Source organism: Lissotriton helveticus, chromosome 1_1 (genome assembly GCF_964261635.1).
Source record: "Lissotriton helveticus chromosome 1_1, aLisHel1.1, whole genome shotgun sequence".
Classification (NCBI taxonomy): Eukaryota; Metazoa; Chordata; class Amphibia; order Caudata; family Salamandridae; genus Lissotriton; species Lissotriton helveticus.
In genome coordinates this window covers 540,489,089-540,507,308 of record NC_136057.1, presented here as the reverse complement: position 1 = coordinate 540,507,308, position 18,220 = coordinate 540,489,089, and the positions used below count along the sequence as shown (strand labels likewise).

Here is an 18,220-nt window from a genome sequence, read left to right as displayed (position 1 = left end):
GCCTCCTCCATCGAATTTGAACCTGGGCAACAGGTATGGGTGATGTCCCCCACCGAACCCTGCGCCCTACAAGACAAGTGGACAGGGCCCTTCAAAGTGGTCGAGCGCAAGGGTCCGGCTACCTATCTCATCGACTTGGAATCTTCCCGGAACCCCCTCCGGGTCCTCCACGCTAACAGACTGAAACCGCACTTTGTACGGACAGAACTCAGCCTCCTGATGGCCACAGACAATGGGGCTGAAGAGGACTCCGAGCCCCTCCCTGACCTTCTACGAACTCGGGAGAAAGACGGCTCCGTAGATGGGGTCCGACTCTCAGAGGCCCTCACCCGAGAGCAACGCCAGGAGTGCCGAGTTCTCCTGTCACAATTCGCCAGCCTGTTCTCCCTCACCCCAGGTGTCACTTCCTGGTGTACGCACGATGTGGACACGGGGGACAGCCCCCCTATCCGCCACCGGGCCTACCGCGTGCCAGATCGGGTACGGGCCTGCATCCAGGAAGAAGTAGCCAAAATGCTCACGCTCGGGGTCATCGAGCCCTCAGACAGCCCCTGGGCCAGCCCTGTAGTACTGGTCCCCAAAGCAGCTGCCCCCGGCACCACACCAGAACTCCGGTTCTGCGTCGACTACCGGGGCTTGAATGCGGTCACCAGGACAGACGCACATCCCATCCCCCGGGCAGATGAACTAATCGACCGCATGGGAGCTGCCCGCTACCTCAGTATCTTCGACCTGACGGCGGGCTACTGGCAAATCGGCCTCACACCCCGGGCACAAGAACGTTCTGCCTTTTCCACTCCCGATGGCCATTACCATTTCACCGTCATGCCCTTTGGCATGAAGAATGCCCCAGCAACATTCCAACGGCTCGTCAATCAGGTCCTGGCGGGGCTCGAAGGATTCAGCGCCGCCTACCTAGACGACATCGCTGTATACAGCAACCATTGGTCCGAGCACCTCCACCACCTCCGAGCAGTGCTGCAAGCCCTTCAGCGAGCTGGCCTCACGATCAAGGCCAGCAAGTGTCAAATTGGGCAAGGGTCTGTAACCTACCTCGGGCACCAGGTGGGAAGCGGCCTGGTGGCCCCTCTGCAGCTAAAAATTGCCGCCATCCAGTCCTGGCAGCCCCCCATCACCCAGACCGAGGTACGAGCCTTCCTGGGCCTCACGGGCTATTACCGAAGGTTCGTGAAAGACTATGGTACTATCGTGAGGCCCCTCACAGAACTCACGTCAAAAAATCAGCCCCAGAAAGTCAACTGGACCCCAGAGTGTCAAGCTGCATTTGAACAATTGAAAGCCGCCATGTGCTCCGCCCCTGTGCTCCAGGCCCCCGACTACAGCCGGGAGTTCATCGTCCAGACGGATGCCTCCGACCATGGCATTGGGGCAGTCCTGTCTCAAGTGAACACCGAAGGCCGTGATCAACCGGTGGCCTTCATCAGCCGGCGACTCCTACCACGGAAACAACGCTGGAGCACCATAGAGAGGGAGGCCTTCGCGGTGGTGTGGGCCCTCAAGAAGCTCCGGCCCTACCTTTTTGGCACACCCTTTCGGGTACAGACCGACCACCGACCCCTGCAGTGGCTGATGCAGATGCGGGGGGAAAACCCGAAGTTACTACGCTGGTCCATCTCCCTACATGGGATGGACTTCACAGTTGAACACCGGCCTGGGCCAGATCACGCCAACGCAGATGGCCTGTCCCGGTTCTTCCGCCTCGACGAGAAGAGTCCCCAAGAGGATGGGTAACTCTCCCCGCCTTCAGCTGGGGGGGACGCATGTTGGACAGGCCACATGAAGGGCCGCTCTCCCCCGGCCCAACCAGGCCCGAGCCCAGCCACGCAAGTACCACACACCACCATTGCACGTCCACCGTCCCCGCAGGGACCCCTACACTCGAACCTGTTGACCGCGTAGGCCGACCCACTACCGGCCTGCGCGCCCATCCTGGGCGCCATCTTGGACACTCCACCACGAGGCCGCCTGGCCCCCGATCGACCTCAACCCTGGGCCTGGCCAGGCCTCAGACATTCCGGCACCAACGTCCACCCAGGAGGTGAGCGGGCTACTTGGTCAGTCAATGGGAGCAAGAGGTGTCGATGGCTCTCCCCCGCCAAGTGCCGCTCGCCCATCGCCTCCCCGGGCGCTGGCTCCACCCCCCTGCTGGGTGTCGGGACTCCCTCATCCCGGACCTCCCGACCTCCAGGTGCGAGGGTCCGGACATCAAAGCACACCAGCCCTATAACTGGGGCAGCTCCGGAGCAGGACGGGAGTTGTATCTTGGAGTCGAGAGACGCAAAGAAGAACTCATCCTTGACGGACTACTGGCGCTGCCGTAGCTCTGTCTTGTGCACCCTCGTCTTGCCTGCTGGCGCTGCCGCGGCTTTGGGAACCACCCTATCCTTCATCGTCGTCGGGACCTGCTGGCGTGGCCGCGGACCGTTTGTAACCACCACCTTCATCGGGACCTGCTGGCTCTGCCGCGGACCGTCGTCTTCCTTCATCCATCTCGGGACCTGCTGGCTCCGCCGCGGCCCGTTCATCTACACCACCGAGCTCGAGGATTGAGAGCTATTTCCATCTTTTTGGTAACAAGACTGTCCCGCTACCCTTTTCCCAAACAGAGACCAGAATAGAGGGGACCCCTGAGTCCAGACCTCCTTGTACCATTCTACCGTACTTGAAGAATTGCCTATAAAGTATCGTTGAACTTTATCATTGTGTGGTGTCCGTCTGTGGGGGGGGAGTTACTTGTCTGTACGATTCACTGGAGACGGCTCTCCCCGGAGACCTCTCCCCTTATCCTCGGCCGACCCTCCCGGTCCGTCTAACATCCATGCAGTTACAAACTACCGAAGGTGCATAAGGCCTTACCTTTTCCACCCGGGAGACCTATTATCTCGGGTGTAGGGGGGCCCAACGGAGAGGATCTCTGAATACGTAGATGTCTTCCTGAATCCCCTAGTGCGAAACTTACCCTCGTTTATCAGAGATACCAAGCACATTTTGGGTATCCTATCTGACTTTAATTGGGAGGATAAGATGTACATGGTAACACTAGATGTTACGGCACTTTATACCAGCATTAAGAGAGATTCTGGTTTAATGTCAGTAAGAAAGATGTTAAATAAAAGGGCAGCGAGTGCATGGAACCATACTGAGATGCTTATCGAAATGATGGAACTTATCTTGGATAACAATATATTCCTGTTCCAAGATAAATGGATCAGACAGAAGCAAGGAGTGGCTATGGGCTCCAGGTTCTCTCCCTCGTATGCTAATCTCTTTATGGGATGGCTGGAGGAAAGGAGAATCTGGGGTCCAGAAGGCCAACAGTGGAATGACTCCATCCTATTTTGGGGACGATACATAGACGACTGTATAATGATATGGACAGGCACACAGACCAAACTGGCAGGCTTCATAGAATACATGAACGACAATGACTGTAATATTCATTTCACATCTGAATACAGCAAATCCACGATCTCCTTCTTGGATATAGAATTCTTTGTACAAGGAGGCAAAATTGAGAGTAGGATCTTTCGGAAAAAAACAGCATGTAACGCACTACTACACGCGTCAAGTGCTCACCCACCTCATCAAATACATGCAATCCCTTATGGTGAACTAATGAGAGTGAGACGCAATTGCAGTGTAGACACCGAATTTGAAGAGCTCAAGACAGGGACTCTAATTAGATTCCGCAAAAGAGGCTATGATGGAATTACTCTAAAGAAGGCAGAAACTAGAATAAACATGATAAAACGTGAAGACACCCTTAGGGACAGGATGAAAACTAGTAATGAGGCCAACACAATCCGGTTGATCACTGGATACACCAATTGGTCAGAAGTTTTAAGACGCAGTATGGGACAACACTGGCACCTGTTACGCACAGACAAACTTTTAGACAAGTATGTCATGAAAAAACCGACAATTACATACAGAAGACGCCTTACCTTAAGGAACATGTTAACCCTAGCTACCCTACATCTGCACACAATGATAATTGGTTAACACAACACGGTAAGGGTTTTCATAGTTGCAACCAGTGCATGGCATGCAAATGGGCAACACATAACAACACATTTCAATGGTCCCTATGGCAAGAGATACGAGATTAGGACCAACATCAACTGCCTATCCAAATTGGTTGTCTATGCGATAGAATGCAAATGTAAAAAGATATACATAGGCAGCACTATCAGACCATTAAGGGAAAGAATTGGTGAACATATAGAGGCGGTGAAACAGGGTGATATGAGGTATCCCCTAGCAGCGCACATGTCCATATGCCCACTACAAACGACTAACATACAATTTGAATACTACTGCATTGACTGTACACCCAGACACCCTAGAGGGGGAAACGGGGAACTAATGTTACGCAGGAAAGAAGCTCTGTGGATTCTGAAAATGCGTAGAACGGAGTGTGGTCTTAACATTGACCAGGAGCTGCATTACTTTCTGGGAGATGATAAATGAGCTGCATCATTGAAAGAGATATATGTGCCTGAATGTATTATTATACAATTGACATAGATTGTTAACTGTAAGATATATCTTAAAATCTACGAGCCATCGAATTTGCATGGATTTTCAATGAGCTGTCGATTTGAAAATTATGTATCTCTGCAATCAAACAATTTTTCTTTAACGACATATGATTATGAACAAGTTTACATGCTTATTGGACAGTCTATAATATCTTAATTGTGACATATTTAATTTATCCGAAGGAGAGACGTAAGTGAATTCTGAATGCACCTCATCACAATTCACATGCGCAGAATTGAATAATTGTTGTACATAAATCACGCCAAAACGAAACAACAACCTGACACCTTTGATAGTCACGAACACGGTATAACTATCACTGAAAGGAGTGGATGAGAACACTTATCACACCTAGCAGTACTGATTATACATACTTCTCTGTTTCGTGTTCAGTGATTGACACATGACACCATTTATGCTCATCACTTGAACCCGGAAGCGGTCACAATGAGGAAGTGGCTGCAGTATTGAGCGTTTTAAATGGTAATGGCATCAAGAGTCGGGAGCTTACCAACCGTACACGGTGGTTACATCATGCTCCTGGATGTGTCTGCGGTATTCTGCGGGCCTGATATGAGGTAAGAAACTATCGGGAGTGTCTTTTGGAGATAACCGAGAACAGACAAAGAACGCTTTAAGCAATAGCGTGGTCTAGCGTTGGGTCACATCAAAGGACATTTGTAAATGCAGATTTTGGAAACGAAATTGAGGGTATATACTGCACATAATACTCAATTAGTACATCGAATGGATGTATTTGCTGATCATGTTACAACTTTATCCACATAGAACCTAGGTAATAACACGATTTACATATTAGAATCAATTGTGTATATACTATTGAATAGAAACATCAAATCGATGTACATACTTATCGTATTACCACTTTACTATGACTTGAAGAACTAGTGGAATAACACGTATCTTAACTAATGTTAGACTGGATACGGTTTTAGGATACTGCAAGGAGGTTTCTATTAATTGTGGCTATCATGACAACATTTCTTATCTGGGCTATATTTACCAGGAAATAGGGGGAATCTTGACCTATAATTATGAGTGGTTTTAGTGAGGGGGTAGAATGATTGGACCTGATTGTCTTATATTGGATATCAGATTACGATAACCAATACATTGGAAACTTGGATTTGAAAGTGGAAGGAAACTGATTTCTGGACAATTGCCTTACAAATTAGAACCCCTTTGTGGGTCGGAATTATCACCACATTTACAGTAGGTGTCTCTCAGTGAAAATTAACTGATTTTGGGATGACTTATTTTGATTGGGCCACAATGGCCTAACAATATGGATAAAATGTCCTAACTTATTCGCGCTTGTCTTATCTAATTTGCAAATTTCAGATTTAGAAGATATAGGTATTTACATACTTTTCCGGAATCTGAATATAGCACGGGGAACTAAAGGATTTGGTGATCACAATGTGTGTTACACACTCAGCTGATTTTCTAAATTGGCTATTTACGTCTATTCACACGTATTTCACACTGGTTTATATGATCACGTTCGTTATATCAGGGTTCCGTCTTTCATCCCATAATAAATTTTGGGCAATAAGGTTGCACTTCTAGTGACTCTTGGATAATTTTGAATGTCTCTTCGCTCTATATCTTTTTTGGATTAGATCAACTTAGTTTTCAAACTCTGGAACTTGTATAAACATGTGACGTTACTTGGTGCTGATTTTTATTGTTTAGTGCATGTTTAGTTTTAGCTATGTTGAAACTTAATGATGTGGTAGTATCACATACAATGGAATTTTGTATGCTTATGTTTGTACAGCCTTGAGGAAGTCACGGGATCATGCCCCATATGCGACGAAACACATGTTGGCTGTGGCTGAAATCAACAGAATAAAGCACGAAAAAAGAGAATTATAAAGGAATTGTGTATATTTTGTCATGTGAATTACTATATATGCTCGCTAAAAAATTGGGAAACGTTGTCTAAATTCCAACGTGTGCTTGGGACTTCATTCACATATCCCCCACTTGCCTCACAAGATAACAATCTGTGATTGTAAACAATGTAAATAGACCATGTAAAATATTTTTAGGCCAGGCCAGCAAGATTGATATGTTTAATCAATCATACACCAACCATTCTACTTCTCTTTACTTCTATCTGGGATCATTTCCCACCCACTAAACCTTTGAGCACATCTCTCCTTTTGCATGCTCTCCTTGGAGCAACCGCTTCTAATACTGTTGCAAATTTGAAAAAGGTATATATTCTTACCACCTAATTAAATAAAACTTACTGTATTTCATTGTCTTTTGGCTGCTGCACATCTTCATTTTTTGCTGGTATAAACTATGGTTTACCTTAAAAAAGAATGGTATTAATTTAGCTCTTAAAATAAAAAAATGTTATGTAATTTGTGCTTCTTCTGACTGGTTTGCGGACTACTTTTTCTATACCTTAATTTCCATGTAAACTGATAGATCCAATGGATGTCTTAGATTACATATCATTCTGCTTTCTCTCTAAAACAAGCTACCCGATGGCTCTCTTTGGAACTCCCAACTTTTTCTCCCTCATGGGTACAAAAAGGGACATCTGTTATCTCCCCCTTTGAATTTCAAGAGAATCTTGCTTTCACTTCGAACTCATCTCTATGTTGTTCTCCAACTATATCTGACTCTCGTAAACTTTTGGCGCCTCTACTACCATCATCTTATCCCTCTCTTAATTCTTATCAACAACAACCCATTTGGCCCAATAAATCATTACGAATCAACAGTCGCACAATTTATTGGAAAAAAAGGCATTCTAAGGGTCTGCGATGGATCTCTCAACTTTTACTTAACAATCAACCCCTTTCGTTTACAGACCTTCAAAAAAAGTTTTCTTTATCAATTAATTTTAAATCGCAATACAATTTTTTATATCCATCCCTTAACCAATACCTGCTTACATTACCAAATACCTCTAATCCCCCTGCAAAATGTACTTTTTTTCCCCACTATTAGATTCCTCCCCTTCTGCCTCCACTATATACAAGACTTAACAAGCACCTTCAGACTGGCTTAAATCAAAGACCGAATTAGCATAGGAAAATGATTTTTCATAATGTTGGCCAACTGAAGCATGGGATAAGTTATGGTCTAAACTTCCTAAAACCTCTTGAGCTGCTAACACCACACAAACCCTTTATTTTGTTTATCAACGAGTGTTATTTTATCAAATGACTTTAGCGTCCTTCTCATCAAACACCCATTCTACTTATTGGTCCTGTCCCTGCCCTATTGCTGACTTAAAGCACATGTTATTTGAATGCACACCTATTTATCAGTTTTTTGCAATTGGTTTGGACACAAATTAAGATGATTTTCAAAGTCAATATTCCCTTTCCTTTAACCAATATGCTCCTAGGCTCTTTGTCACTCCAATGGCTGCAGTCACCATCAAATTTTAAGCTCCAAGATCTATTGTTAGCTGTTGCTTTTCATTTAATAACATCAAATTGGAAACAAGCGGATAAAGTTACTTTGAGAACCTGGTGGAAAGCTGTATGTTTTCATCATAGATTAAACACTAATTACATTTCTCCCATATCTCTAGCGATTAAAAGAGATCTCTTATTGCATCCAGTAACCACGCACTTATCTTTATCTGCCACTTCTGCTACAAAAATTATTACTACATCAGATGATGTCCGGAAACAACCTTAACCTCACCCTTTGTATTTTTTCCAAATAATTAGTAGATATTTGTATATTTCTATTAAGTCTTTTAGTTTTTTCCTGATTGTTATGCTCACAGTGTAAATCACCTAATATTCTTGTTTTCACTTTAATACCATAGAGTAATTACATATTGTTCCCTACCCCGATATTCCTTTCCCTTCCTTTTTTGTGTATATAGGACATAGATTTTTTTGTTTATATACAGCTTGATAGTTATAATCTTTACATATTCTTCTTCCCTTACAATTGTGGTTTTTGTTGACTATGAAACCCATCTCCACATGTATGCTTGTAAACACATATATGTACATGTGTGTGTGACTTGAGTATCATTCAAGAATAAATGTCTGGAAACCCTGATGCTGCTACAATGAAAAACACAGCAAAGTAGTCACTTTCTGTACCCAATGCATTTATATGAATGTGTGTGCTGATTCGGTGTGCTTTTGCGAAGTAAAAAGGTCCCTCATGCATTTTAAATCCATGTCTCCAGGCAGAAAGAGGTATGAAATAGCCAGTAGCATGAGGTGGAAGAACAATACTCATCTGGACTTAGACAAAAGCACATTTTATTTGTATATTAAATAATTGGTAATAATAGGTCACGAAGAAAGCTAAACTATCAAGCCTGATCTAAAAAGGACTGATTGCTTTCTGAATGCAATGCTAATATGACATAAATAAGATTCAGTGTGATGACTCAGTTAACTTTTTAGATGTGAAGTAGTGCCTTCTGGATGTCAATGCAAGCATTTCGGAAACAGAATAACACCCTAAAAAGGCAACATCATGGGGTGGGAGAGATGTACTCCTCTGTGCGGAGCCAGTGTCCATGTTATGGATATTTAAATGAATGTTAACGGTAGGTCAAATAAGGCAAGTGCACTGTGAAGCAACATCGGAGGCCAATTTGCAATTACAGGAGATAGTGAAAGAGAGTTAGCAATGGTAGAGGTTGTGTTCACAAGGCACAAAGAGGAACATTACCTAGTAACGAGTAAGGATTCAGTTTTTGATGAAAAGTACTCAGTGCTTGATATGTAAAATAAAGAGTGGAGGCGCCCAGAGCTCTACTCAGAAGACTGGGGCAGACAAATAAAGAGTGGAGGCGCCCAGAGCTCTACTCAGAAGACTGGGGCAGACGTCATTAAATGTCGGCGAATATCAAGGCTACATAGTCAGGAATCCATCTCTGCCCTCTTTAATCCATGACCAGACACTCCCTGCCCCTTCATCTCATGTATGCAGCTTCTTGCTTTCTTGCTTTGTGATGGTTTATCTGTATTTCTTTTCATGCTTCTTTCTCATTTGTCTTTCATCTCTTGCTCTGGGGAAATGACTGATGAGGGAATATAGGTGCTGATCCCTAAAAATGAATGCCGGTGGGGCCCATCGGCAACCACCAGCTCAAAATAATCACTGAATATATTGTAGTTCTTTCAAGGTCAGACTCAGAAGGAGAAATTGGTAATTTGTAGAATGTGTTGTGTGGTCAGAATCGATACATATTAGTTCCATATTTTTTCCAGCATCAGGGGCACACCCGTCATGGTCCAGCAGCAGAGATATATCTGCTGGAAAGATGTAGTATAACAGCACAAAAATGCAAGACTTCAGCATTGATGTGTGTTGCCAACAGGAAAGCACTATTGCAGACTACCTATGATTTTAACTCACAGACCATTTCTTTGCACCTATGAGGATCAGCAGACATATTCAGAAAATGTATTGACTGGGTAAACTTCAATAATGAAAAGGTGGAAGGGCTTTGCCTGAGCCTCTTTATGGCTAAAGTTAGTGTATGTGTGTGCTTTCGGCTGGCCAGTTTCCAAGTAGGAGCTTCAGTGGTGTTGACTCATTTTCCACTGACAGATGGACAGACACATTTTTCACCCTCAGATGTGAGGAAGATGACCTGCATTAAGAATAATTATCACTTTATCCACCAAAATCACTACTCTTCCAGTTCCACATTCAAAAACTGCCAATTCAATGGCAAGAAAACACGCTTAGGAGGCGAAGTCTCCATGTTGCATAAGGGGGAAAAATTGAGGAATTCAGAATGGTCAGATTTCCATATGTTAGTCTAAAATCTCAAATTTCCTTCTATTTCCTTGCCCCCAAAATTAACACTAACAGTAAATCCAGGATGGGGAATAACAGGAATGATCATAGGCCATCCAAAATGTGGCACAACATCCACAAGGCATATGTGCTCACCAGAACAGTAGTCATTAGGAGAGAAGCAGGTACACTCTCCTTTCTCATTCAGTTAGGGCAGCCCCCCTAAAGTGAGACAAGTTAGGGGTGCTGTAGAGATTTGGCAAAATCAAAGTCCTTTTTGACCAATTTTTATTAAGTTTAATCATTAAATCATATAGACATTTTATAAGTATACACATTAACTCTCTCAACACATTAAGGTATCTTATTCCGGTCAAATATATGCATTGCAATACTGTTGGCATGGCAGGAGCAATTGGTTCAACTGACAACATCAACGTTCAATGCTAACATTAAGGCTTTGAAACAGACTGTAATAAGTTTACGTGTAAAAACCAGTAAAAATGTGTCCCTGACCCCTCCCATTATACCACAGAGGAACAAATCCAAATGAGACCATGTTTCCTGAGGCATTTTTAAATTTTTGTCTCAGTTGCAGATATAAATGGGAATGGGATGGTAGAGGTGAGGTATCCCAAGCTTTTTATTTACTTTTACTGCTGGTCAAACTTTATGAAGGTGTGGAAATTAGGAGGCAAGTTGTGGTTTTTACTGAAAATGGGATAGTGAGTGTGTATTTGACACTCTCTTTGGCATACTACAGATAAAAAAGTGTATGTATCATCAGGAGGGAAACAGTTGAAACACTGTGGCCTCAGCCACGCATATTACGACATTGCAAATGTAACCACGATATGCTTTTACCACGCATATGCATGGTTACTGCAGTGCATGGTCTAGCTGCTGGCTGCTGGCTGCTGGCTGCTGCAGGAATGGAAGCAGCAAGACATCGGCATGAAGAGAGGAAAACGACTCGTTGAGTGGGGCTGTGCTGGGCGGGGTAGGTTTCAGGTCTGTCCTGGGGCAGGTGGGTAGTTTTCAGGGCTGTGCTGGGAACAAGTGGGGTAGTTTTATAGGTTGTGCTGAGGGTAGGAAGGTAGTGTTTGGGGCTGTGCTGGGGTGGGGAGTAGTTTTCAGGGCTGGAGGAGAGCTCACCAGAAAGAGAGGCAGAGGACGCAGTGAAGTAAGTTGGGCTGTGCTGGGGTAGTTTTCAGGGCTGTGCTGCAGGCTGGGGGGTAGTTTTCAGTGGTGTGGAGGGTTGTGAAGTTTTAAGGGCTAGAAGGGGTGTCAGGGTAGTTTCCAGGGCTGGTGGTGGGGGTCGGGTATGTTTGAGGGCTTAGGAGAGGGCAGAGTAATTATTAGGGCTGGGAGAGTCAGGGTCGTTTTTTAAATTAGGGGTTATGGTGTTAGGCCTAAGGGCAATGGAAGGGGTTGGGGTAGTTTCAGAGATTGCGGTGGGGGGGGAATGGATTGGGTAGTGTTGATTAAGGGGCAAGCTTTTAGGGCCAAAGGCTATGGGAATGGGTAGTTTGGGAATGTTGGAAAGTGGATTATTAGTAGTGGCAGACATGTATTTATCACTGCCAATAATACCACTGACTCAATATAGGGCTCAGATTAGGACTTGGAAAATTATTCCCATGCTCAACCCTTGGTAGCCTGGTTTCAGGCAGGCATGCTTAACTTCAAAGACAGGTATGTAAAGCATTTAAAAACAAAGATTCAGTTAATATTTAAGACACAACACACAATACAATTCCAACACCATTTTCTAAAAATAGGAATTATTCTTATCTTTTAAATGACACCAAAACAAAGAATATCCACTGTAGGGAACCAGAGTTATGAATTGTTAAAGATTAGTCACTTTCTAGTGCTTAGAAACCAACAGTGCCACTTTATGTCATTGTGTTGCCTCTGACAGGGAAACATTCACATTTAGCAAATATTCTGGAGGATCTCTCACCAGACTCGTGCAGCCCGCTCCAGCAGGCTTGATCTTGTTAGAACTCCTTCCTGAAGCTCTTCTTGCAGGTCCAAAGTGTCCCACACACGATCCAAGGGTCTGGAATCTCCAAGAGGGTACTTGAAAGTGTGAGACTTCAATTCCCACAATCCGGTTGGACAAAACGCTTGCAAATCAACTGGTAGCACTCCAGGCTGAGGATTATTTGTGGTGATGGTCCAGGTGTGCTCTGTTAACCTGTAGCTTGCAGAGAGTCCACCCTTTAGTCCTTTTGAAGCAGGTTTGATCCACAGGACTGTAGTTTCAGATGGTGCAAAAGGCGAAATCCAGTCCTGGTGAATGCACATCAAACTCTTCAGTGTGGGCCCGTTTGATTCTCTTAGGTTTCAAAAGTTGATCTACTTATTCAGTGTTCTCTGGGGTCAAGCAGGAGGGCATTCCTGTCCAATGAGGTGCAGGGCAACATTCCAGAGCATGGCCACTTTCTCCAAAGTGTGGTAAAATGCTAACCCAGAAACAACTGTTCTTCCAAAATTCAATATGTCAGAACTTTCAGCAGAGGGAGAAGAGCTGGCTAACCACACCTCTAGGATGGCTAATCTCCATAGTCTCCCCCCTTGCATCTACACATTCATTTCTTAAACCTAGCATCAGTCTTGGTTCAAAGAGGAGAGTTGTAAATGAAACTGATAACTTTTCTCCCTCTTCGCTTGAAGAGCATTATTTACTACCCCTCCCTTGGCTCTGGAATTCCTATGCCCAGCACCCTCTCCTCCCCGAGAGGCTTCCTAACCCCAGGGGTCATTATAATCACCTCTTTAAAGCAGCCAGGCTTATCCACTTATCTCTGACCAATCTTGGCAGAGTAGTACAATTTGGAATTTTGGCTTACAGACAAAAGAGTAAATAAACTTCCTCTCTGTACATTTTGGAAGAAGTTAAAACATACCATATTGTTGGATTTATCATGACCATTCTCCTGAGTCCTTTAATCCTAGTTGTAGGGCTTTCTTTCTCTAGTTATTAACTAATAACCTCTTCCAATGTTAACCTATGGGCTGGGGATCTGCAATGGAAAAATAAACTGGGCAATTTCTCCGATACCAGGGCCTTTCTATAAAACAGGTTTTATAAGGCCCCTGCTCATTCCTGCAGGACCCTCCAGCCCTGGGACACCTAGGAAAATATTGCAGATCCTCATTCCATGGTGCTCCTAGCACAAAGCTCGATTTTGGGAAGCACTTTACTACAATGTGGGGAGTGAATGTGCAATTTCACTAACTCCAGGGCATATAAAAACCTTTTTTATAAGGATTCTCCTTATAAGTACCTCAACCCCCTCCCCCCCCCGAACACCTAGGGGAGACCCGGGGGGACCAACAATGCCAAAACATTGTAGTTGATCCATTTCTAAGTGCCCCACACACCAAAGTCGAGTGTGGGCACAATTTCTATTTTAAAAGCAGTCCTGCAACACAGGGTGGAAGGGGGTAGGCATTGTGTATGATAAGCAGCAGGTAGTGGGTTTGTAGATTAAGGGAGGGGTGGGAGTAGTGGCGAGCTTAGCCATGCATACCCCCTTACCAGTCATGCCTTTACAATCAAATTGCTTGGTAAAGGCATGCATGGTAAAGGAATCTGTGGTTAAGACACATTTGTGGTTCAGGCTGCATAGTGGCAGAGGCATGTGTGGTTCAGCCAGGTGTGCCTCTATCATACAACCACATCAGGATGCCATCCCCTTGGATGATTGCTTTGAAACTCTTCCCACCACTGAGCACTGGGAAATGTAGGAGGAATTTCTAACCAACCTACAAGGTAGAGTTCATCCTGTCTGTCAAGATCTGTGTTGGGACTGGCTCTGTAGTGGGGAGGAGAATTAAGGGTAGCTTTTGAGGCCAGTTTTAATAAGTGTGGAGCATGAGTTTTTATTTAGTAAAATGGGAGCGTCGCCATTCCTGTATAACATAGACACAATTGTATCCAAGGGGAAGGCCCTCCCAGGTAGCTACAGACTGGGATGGAGTAAGAAGGCTGAAGCAGTCGGAGGCCTAATTATCCGCTGGTGAATAATTGCATGCAAGTGTCTTTTCAGTTGCACGATACTTAGATTGTAAATAAGATCTTTATTTAGGGTGAAAGTCACAAAAATGCTTGTTAGATTGTGTGTTGTTCATTGGACTATGTAGGTGGAATGTTACAAAAAGCATGCTTGTTGGGAATGTTTATGTTATAAGACATTTATGTCATATTGAAATATATGTCATTTTGAAATATATGGAGGTGCCGTACTAATTTAAGGAAATGTGGTTTGAAAATGGACTTCCAACAGTAGTAACAGTCTGTCAATTAATTCTGCAATGTTCTATTGCAGCTTCACCACAGAATGCTAATGAAGAACTAGAATGCTAATATTGTATATGTACTCACCCAAAAGTTAGGCATTGCTGAAAGCCATTTTGCTGGACTAGGTATTGTTGGATTTAAAGCCTTTTCTTTGGAGCAAGCTGAAGTGAATGAGCATTGAGGTGTTATGGCCAATATGAAATTAGCTGGTAAAGAATATGAGGGAAAGTATGGACTTTTAGTCATTTATGTCATAATATATTTTTTTAAAGAGCTAAACATGGTTAAAGAGCAAGATCTTTACATCCCCTTTACACATTGTTTCCCTGTCACTTAAAACCACCAATGTTTTTAAAATAGAATAACTTTGGCTCTGAAGAAGGTTTTTTAATCTTTCATTTAAAATAGGTTTTTTTAATCTTTCATTTAAAATATCGTAGTAATAGAGATAAGAACCATTTCATATACATATTCAGCATGCCCTATGCACAGGGAAGTGAATGATTCTAAAGAGGTCTTGTTCAGCAAATATGTCTTGCAGTGCAAGAATCTTCTGCCTACTAGGTGAACACTAGCACTTTATTAGAACTCTGAGATCTTCACAGCAAGCTGTTAGGGGGTGAATGCATGTGGGAAAATGTTGTAATGAGACCTGACCCAGGTATTAGCTTGGGTATTAACTATGAATCTCCTAGGTTGATATTGGCTGACTAGGAGGCTCCCAAGTGCAGCGTTTCTGGTAGTGTACAGCTGTCTGATTTACGATATATCTTGATTAAAGCTACAGATAAAAGAAGGGCTAAAATGAAAGGAAGTGCAGGCTGGCTTGTGCTCGCCTGTGTGAAAAAGGTTCGGTGACTAGTGTGGAGTTACGAGGGCAGTTAATGCCCCTATGGATGTTTCCGGCAGCTGTGCTGACCAGCCCATGCTTCCTTTCATTTTAGCCCTTTTTTTCTCCTTTTATCTGTAGCTTTAATCTTAAATGTAGATCCACCCTCAAAACAGGAGCATGTCTACTCACCATGACAACGGACGCTCTGACGCCTGCACATGCGTAGTCTTTCCTATATATTTTCATTCCAGAGACGCTACTCTCAGGAACCACGAGGAACACATGACCACATCGAGAAGGATACTTAGGCTTCGGCGCAACCGAGGACCAGTTCCTACGGACATCTGCCGCAGCTGCACAGGTTCCAAAATGGTCCTGATCCACCAAGTCGTGAGTAGACCTATAGGAATTGGCAACGGGTAAGAAACTCTTTTCCCCACAAGTCTTAATGGCCCACGCGCCACTTGCCTTTTCATTACAGGGTCAGCACCACTGCCGGAAACATCCATATGGGCATTAACTGCAACTTGCAAGTGTAAGGATACCTATTTAATGTGTCCACTTCCTTCATGCATATGTATCAACCCGACAAAGTCCACAACACGTTCCTCCGCATAAACTCTGTAAAATCACCAAACCGTATCACCATTACGGTTTCACTTTTTACCGCATTTTCCCGACATTATAGCATGTACCAACCGGAAAATATGTATTTATGTGATGATGACTTTCAGCATATCATGCTAAGACTCTAAACTGTATGTTTTTTTGTCCTAAATGTTGTGTGTCCAGTAATGTTATGAGAGGGAAACCCCCTCCCACATGTATGGCACCTTAGCGCGTACATCACATTTTAAATCACACACTCACTATAAGTGTAGATTTCACCTTCACATAGTTGTAGGTCCTGAGGAAAGCCAGTTTTAATGAAAGGCCTGGCTGAAACAGGTAGACCCCCCACTGGATGCAGTCCCCAACTGTTACTCCACCTACATCCATTGGCTTTTTTTTATTGCTATTAGAGGCCCAGACATTAAAAATAACCCCCCTGGGAACTGGGACCACTAAATAGCTTTTAATCTTTCACTTTCACATCACCTCCACTGCACACTCAGTAAAATACCTGCTCCACTGTAACACAGGCGTTGTAGCACACCCCGGACACATTCGGTGTCACTGGGTGGGCCCGATGATCAAGCATGCCACCAACTAGGTTGGTGGGTGAGGGCTTCGTACAGAAACTAATCGTTTCCCTCATCTCTTCCCAAACAGTCCTGAGTCCTGTACCACATGCTAATAGGCTAACCCTTTCTTGATTACATAATCCTTTAGATTAACCTTTCCAATGACGTTTCCTTTCTTGGCCCAAATCTTTAACCACAGTGCTAATGGACGAAACGCCAGTTTGTCTGAGAGAAAAGCCATCCCGAGCTATTGGTGCACAGGACACTCTGCGGTAATGAGAGTACCCTTCTCAGGAAAGTGTTTTCTGCACCTTGCAGAGCCTCCAGCCCAGTGTGGCCCCATATCTCACTACCATTACTAGCCTTTGCGATACATTTGGATCTGAAAATCTTCAAGAGGACCCCTATCGGTTTCCCCCCACTCTAGAAACATAGTTCAAAACAGTTGCGGTCGCTCTGACCAGATCCCCCTTAGTCTGGATAATTAGGGAGGACCAACTCAGAGCATCGTCAAACACTACTCCCAGGTAAAAGAAGACATTTGTCATCGGGATCGACAAGGTTCCTATCTTAAAAATAAACTGCTTTGCTATGCAAGGTCCCACCTGCATGACAAATGATTTGCTGTGATTAACCAGCAGATCCAGGTCCTCCATGAATGGGACAAAGAAGTTCAACAGAAGTTGTAGCCCCATGGCTGTCCTCGCCATGAGGACAGCATCATCTGCATATAGGAGAACTGGCTCGCTGTGCTTGCCTACCTGTGGGAAGTCAGCTATTGCCTCCAGGAGGGCCTTCTCCAAAGAGATAATATATAAATTACAAAGGAAGGTGGCCAGGATACACCCCATGCGCAACACTCTCTTAATATTAAACTTGTGGGTTACCTTAAGATCTTTTGAGTAACGGACAACTACTTTTGAGTCTCCGTGGAGATGCCTTAGAAACAAAACAATGTCCCGTCGATGCCAATGGAGGACATCATCTGCCAGAGCTTCGATCTATTAATACGATCGAAATCTGAAGAAAGATCCATAAAGGCTAGATGGATAGAACGGGGGGAAGCCACAGTGTACTTGTTCAAAACCATATACAGGTTTAAACATTGTTCCAGGTTTCAAGTCTGTTCAAAACCATGCGATCCGCCACTTTCACCAAGTAATCTAAAAGAGAGATTGGCCTATAGCAAAGAGTGCTGTCCCAATCTCCCTTTTTAAAAACTGGGACAATGGTCGATAGGGCTCAAGAATATGGGCAACCAGCCTGAACTGATGCATTATTGACTGCTGTCAGTACAGGCACCCAGGTTTCTACTTTGGCGATGTAAAGGTCTGGGGGAATCCTATCAGGGCCTTGTTTTCTGACAATCCCATAATACCAGATCTAACCTCTTGAAGCTGAAAAACCATCTCAGACTTGCCTTCCTCCCTTTCCGGTCCTTCTGTTGGCACGGTATCGGTCTGAAAAATGCCCTCAAAGTGGTTTACCCAGTCTTCCTCTAGGATGTGGGCATCCATTAGGTTACCCTTGTCTCCTGCTAAAATGATGCTATTAATG

General features: G+C 44.2%; 1 protein-coding gene across 2 annotated transcripts in view; it reads right to left on the bottom strand.

Annotated features, from left to right (window-relative positions):
• The window catches only part of MGST1 (microsomal glutathione S-transferase 1), a 108,874-nt gene that overhangs the window by 41,703 nt on the left and 48,951 nt on the right, over positions 1 to 18,220 (bottom strand). The gene's annotated exons all lie outside the window — the stretch shown is intronic.